Source organism: Physeter macrocephalus, chromosome 1, assembly GCF_002837175.3.
Source record: "Physeter macrocephalus isolate SW-GA chromosome 1, ASM283717v5, whole genome shotgun sequence".
Classification (NCBI taxonomy): domain Eukaryota; kingdom Metazoa; phylum Chordata; class Mammalia; order Artiodactyla; family Physeteridae; genus Physeter; species Physeter macrocephalus.
The window spans coordinates 22,949,527-22,956,053 of record NC_041214.2 but is presented as its reverse complement, the minus strand read 5'-3'; the positions used below and the strand labels follow the sequence as shown (position 1 = coordinate 22,956,053).

The 6,527-nt window shown below is 33.3% G+C and overlaps 1 pseudogene; it reads right to left on the bottom strand.

The window, feature by feature from the left end:
• Positions 1-1,281: 1,281 nt before the first annotated feature.
• LOC102979449 (molybdopterin synthase catalytic subunit-like) lies at positions 1,282-1,844 on the bottom strand (annotated as a pseudogene).
• Positions 1,845-6,527: the final 4,683 nt, after the last annotated feature.

Genomic DNA, 6,527 nt, shown 5'->3' with positions numbered 1-6,527 from the left:
TCCAATAAAGCCGTTAAAAAAATAAAATAAAATAAAATAAATAACTCTTCAAGTTCTTTAGATTTCAGTTTAACACGGCGATAAGTGTTGATAACTTCTATCTTGTTATGTGTGTGTATGTTTTTTTATTTTTGTTTATTTTCTTAAGCAACAAGGATCTACTGTAGAGCACAGGGAACTATACCCAATATTTTGTAATAACCTATAATGGAATATAATCTGCAAAAAAGAAAAAAAAACGAAACCCTAAAAACCCAAATCCCTATGCTTACACCTGAAACAAACACAACACTGTAAATCAACTATACTTCAATTAAAAAAAGAAATATGTGGAACTTATATACCAAGATCTATCAAGACAGTATATAGGATGGCCAAGCAAAAACTGGACCGTTATTCAATATAAAGATCTTGCAGAAAACATAACTCTAATAATGACTTCACTAATGATAATGTTGCTTAAGCTATTAAAAGAAAACTATCTGAAAATGCTTTACTAAATAATCATATAATTTTCCTTTTTAATTTGGTGTGGGTCCAATTTTATAACTAACACTATAACATAAAGTAGTTTTGTTGCTAGTTAGTTTGCCTTGTTGTGTAACAATTCTATGCTTATATATAGTTATAGAATACTAATAACTAAAAAAACAATAAGTATTATGGTAAGATTATAGATTCTGAAATACTAGAAGTCTCCATATTATGAAACATCTTAGGTATTATCACTGAATTTTTAAAAAAACAGGAAAATATTGCTTCTAAACTTTTTAAATCATGTTTATTTAGCTTATTTTTAAAATATGTAAATTCTAAAACTATATCATATCAAGAGTTATCTGATAAGGACTGTTTATGTCTTCTAGTTCTGCCAATATTCCCAAAATACATCCCTGATGACAATGGCATCACTGGGTATAGGCGGAGGAGGTTGGGGGCCAGATAGTCAGTGAGGAGGGGGCCACACCTCAGTGTGAGTCAAGTTACAAGTAGAACCTAGTCATGGAATAATATGCCTACCTCAGGCATCTTTGCTCACACTTAAATTATTCTTCCATTTTTTTCCGTAAATTTAACCTTTCTTTCCACTATCTCTAGTTCTCCTGTAAGCCCTCATCCTAAACACTCATTTATTTTTATTTTTTTCTCTCTTTTGTTCCACTGGTGTCACATAAGAGATTATGTTCAGTAAACTATCTTCTGGAGAAGAAAAATCAAAATGTGATCAAAGATAAGAGCTTACCAAATTTAAGTTTTAAAACTCTAAAAAACCTAAGTGGTTTAATCACTGGTTGCCCCAAAGTATTCTCTGTCTCTTTTCCAAGAGGATGATAATCTTCATACATTTCCTTTTTCCATATGGGCACCTTGGCTTTTAACGTATTAATGCCATAGCTCACAGCTTCGAGGGATGCAGCCCCGTGGGCGGAGGACACAACAATGCTAAAGCTTGCCTCCGACGCTGGAACTAAGCCAAGTGGATGGAACACTGCTATGCGTTTGGCCATCTCTGCCTAATGTCACTACAAATTTTTCTGACTTCATTTTCTGCCATTGGTGGATATGCTTCATACTCTAAGCTAATGACTTTCTTCCCTTCGAAGTTATTCCTTGTAGTTCCTACAAATAGGGATATTGCACCACAGAGTGAAGAAATCACCAGCTGTGAGATTTCATCTACTGAATATTTCTCAGATGTGAATTTCATTATATCTTTAGATTTCTCTTCAACTTCATTCATATCTTCCCAAGTGGATCAGAAGCACTATCCTCCTATCCTCCCCAATGGGAGGCAATTTTATCTCCTGACTGAAGCAGGAGGAGCTGACATCCAACCTCGACATATTCTTGACGAACAGCACGTTACCTGATTTCTGACATCAGCCAATCTAGGATGGTGCGTTTCTCTCATTCCACAGCTGCAAAGCTTTTATTTCTTGTGGCGCAGAAAGGGTCTCTGAGCGAATTCCTGCTATGTCAGCACTTTTTGCAAAATACTACACTACAACCTGGCACCGTGGCACCATCCTGTTAGGGAACCCTCCAGTGGTATCCCAGTCCGCGGAGGCGGAGGCGCCTTTGTACACGTTTTAAGAAGTGAGGAAAGTTATATTGAAATACTGCAATATTATCAACTTGAAAGTTTAAAACTTCAAAGTTAGTAAGTGGTGCATCATTTTAGAATCATTTATATCTAATTAGATGATTTTTTAATTAGAACATTTGTCACAGTTAGAAATAATTTTTTAATGTGTGATTTTGTTACTTTTCATTCTTAATGAGAAATATAAAAAATTTTTATGACTTGTAAAAATTAAAATAGATTAATTTGGACTAAATAATCTCTAATATATTATATTTTGCAGGTCTAAAATCTAGGACAATGAATTTATTTACATCATGAGCAAATATGTATTATTATGATTTAAGGGGAAATAATCTCTGATAATTGGAAACCTGAAATGGTTATTTATATTGTATTCTAATACAATGTAAACATAATTAAATAAAAGCTTTTTTTCAATTAATTTAACCCTAAAATTGTGATCACTAACTTAAAAAATACTAACTACAGTCAAAAAACAATTTCCACTTAGGTTCATATTTTTTTGAAAAACTAACTGTATTAGTCTGCTAGGGTAAGAGATACCAGAGACAGTGGCTTAAACAACAGAAATTTATTTTCTTATAGTTCTGGAGGTTAGGACTCTTAGATCAAGATGTCAGCAGGTTTGATTTCTTCTGTTGCCTCTCTCTTTGTCTTGTAGACGGTCACCTTCATGCTCTGTACTCACGTGGGCTTTTCTCTGTATGGGCACAAGCCTGCTGCCTCTTTGTGTGCCCAGATTTCCTTTTCTTATAAGAACACAAGTCAGATTGCATTCGTTTCCTCTCTAATGGCTTCATTTTAACTTTATCACATCTTTAAAGGCCCCATCTCCAAGTGCAATCACAATCTGAGGTTCTGGGTATTAGAGCTTCAAAATATGAATACGAGGGGGGCACAATTCAGCTCATAACACTGAGTTTTATTAATATTATAAAGAGAGAACTCATATAGCAAATTGAGTTTGTTTGACTAAAGGCTGCAAAATTCTTATAGGTAGCAATAATGATTCATAAAATAACATTTTTTTTTTACATTATGCTTCTAGAGCCATTTGGTGAATGAATTCTCATCTTTCCAATGTCCTCTTCCCACTACATTAATTAACAGTACAAACTGCTTTTGCTCAGATGTTTGTCAATTTGTTCTAAAGGGGTAACTTATGCTCTTTAGTTCTACACAAAGACAGAACTCTCCTAACCTTGCACAGACTTTATATATAATTGATTCCTAAAATGTAGCCCATATGTAAGAGTATACGCAAAACTATTTACTTTGTTTCTGGGTCTTAGAAATTTTTATACTTTTATATCATAAAAAAAAATTAGAACTTTAGGGGAAATTATATTAAGTAAAGATAGAGTTAAATTTTCAGAGATGATAACATCTCATTCAATTAGATTTTTTTAAGCTCTTAAATCACTTATAATATTAATCTGTGGTAAAACTTCCTTGAAGGCAATTTACCAATATCTATTAAAATCTAATGTCTAATAATATGCTTTTCACTTTAGTCTCAAACCAGTTAAGTTTGAGCTACCTCAAAAAACTGTAAGTTTAATAGAAAGAATTTTGAATTTTAAATGCATATTTTATGCTAGTCTGTATTTTTTAATTATTCTAAAATTAATTTATATTTTCAAACAAACATTTCAAATTATCTTGCTATACTATTTATTCTAGATAGCTCTTAATATAATCACAAAAAGTAAAGATTTTATAAAAGCAGGTTACCTCAAATATTCTGGACTTCAGTCCTTCATAAGTTTGTAAGCCCACTGTAAAGTTAGAGGCAATAATTACAATTACCAGTAGAAAATAAGTTGCAAGAGATCAGATATTTAAGAGAAAACAAGATGAATGAAGTCCTTGCCATTTCTGTCATGAATTCATTTTTAGTGGTTATACATCAGATATTTCTAATCAGTATCTGGAAGAAATTCAGTCTACAAATGCATTAACCATACATAGCCAACCTGTGTCTTGAACTTCTTATGTGCAATGACCTTTTTCTGTTCCTTTAGCTCAGCAACACATTGCCATGGTTGACCCTTGATCTTATCATCAGAAGGTGCCTTACCTTAAACCCTCATTTCAAAGGACCCAGTCTTTTCCCAGTCAACTTATTCAAGGACAACACCTTGAATTGACAGTAATTTTTCCTTGACTTAAAATACTTAAGTTCTATTCTTCTGGAAACTCTTATCTTTATGTGTAACCTACATTTTGCATTCTCTATGCTAGTGGCCTACTAGCTAAATATTGAAAAATAAATAAGTAAAAATGTAATTGGCATCACTGTGATTTATCATTTGCAAATTTATATTCTCATTTCTGAAGTAAGCATTTAATAATATCCTTTCCACTCAAACTTCCATGCACCTTCACAACTCCAGTCTCAACTGATGACCTCATTCATACTGTATATTAAAAGTTGGAACTATCAGATACAAATGCCATTATCTTCCCACCACAAATATTACAGCTTACCTGAATCGTCATTCATTTTCTTCTGTATACTTTGCTCATAGGTGATGATGTCCAAAACCACCCCTTCCACGTGTTCAAATTCCGTCCTCTTTTGCCTTCAACCTTATCAGCTCTATACCTCGCATCATCACTTTATTATTCGATATCATATTAGTACTCTATATCAGTTCATTCCCATAAGCTTCTAAATGTGCTCTTAAAAAGCAAACAAACCAAACTCTTTCCTAGAAGCCAAATCACCTCCAGCTACCTCACATTTCCCTACATGCTGCCACGTTTCACAGCCATTAATAAGAATGTGTTCACTTTCTCATGTTTCATTTGCTTACAGAAAATTATAGTCTATATAATTTATTTTGAAATATTTAGTTTTACAAGTTACAAATGTAACATAGAGTAAAATATTATAGGAAAACTTTCCCTGTATCAGCCCACCTTTAAAGATCCTACTCTTTTCCTCAGAGGTCAGGGCAATTTTCATTTTGATATATATTCTTCAATAACATTTTTCTATAAATTTATATATATTTTGCATCCTAATCTCATCATTCTATGTTATAAATTTAAAGAATTAAATGAGGTTATAATGTACATATTTTATGTTATTTTTATTCTTTTTATTTAAAAATACTATTGGGCATTAGTTCATGCCAATGTATATAAATCTATATTGTTTATATTAGCAACAACATCGTTTTATGTATTATGAGCACACTACAGTTTATTTGATCACTTTCATATAGACAGTTTCCAATTTGTTGGTATCATAAATAACATGGTAACAGAATATTTTTATTTACCTGATTGTTTATACATGAAAACTTTCACTCAATTATTTAAGACTGGAATTAGCAGTCAAACTGTATGCACATATTGTAAGTTTAATCATAAGTAACATTTTTTTAAAATACTTTTAGGTATCTGTACTGGGTTGCACGATGCCCCCCCCATGACCAAATATATGTCCAATTCCTAACCCCATTGTGAATGTGACCTTATTTACAAATAGGTTCTTTGCAGACATAATTGAGTATCTTGAGATGAGATTATCCTGTATTTAGAGTGGGCCTTAAATCCAGTGACAGGTGTTCCTATAAAAGAGGAGGACGTTTGAACTATAGAGACACACAGGGGAGAAGGCCATGTGAAGATGGAGGCAGAGATTAGAGTCATTCAGGGCCAAGCCAGGGCAACAACTGGATCCCTCAAGAGCAGCAAGAGAAAACATTTTTCTCTAGACATTCAGAGGGCATGCGTCCTTGAAGACACCTCGATTTTATATATTTTTTTAATTAAAAAAAGTTTTTTAATTTTATTTTTTAATTAATTAATTATGTTTGGCTGCTTTGGGTCTTCATTGCTGTGCACAGGCTTTCTCTAGTTGTGGCAAGCGGGGGCTACTCTGCATTGTGGTGTGCGGTCTTATTGCGGTGGCTTCTCTTGTTGAGGAGCACGGACTCTAGGCGCACGGTCTTCAGTAGTTGTGGCTCGCGGCCTCTAGAGCGCAGGCTCAGTAATTGAGGCTTACGGGCTTAGTTGCTCCATAACATGTGGGATCTTCCCAGACCAGGGCTCGAACCCATGTCCTCTGCACTGGCAGGCGGATTCTTAGCCACTGCACCACTAGGGAAGTCTGACGCCTTGATTTTGGACTTCAAGCCTCCACAACTGTGATAGAAAAGATTTCTCTTGTTTTAGGCCACAGATTTTGTGGTAATTTGATACATCATCCTAGTAAAATTAAATAATACAATAGTATCTTTCACATATATTATTCAAACGTAACAAGTACATTTTCGAAAAATTTAAAATCAGATTAAGAAAACACATAGTGTGAATATTATTGTTCTCTCCGTTTTCGAAATTTTTATATTGAAACATTTTCAACCTATACAAAAATTTTAGAGGAAATTATAATGAACTTTATAAA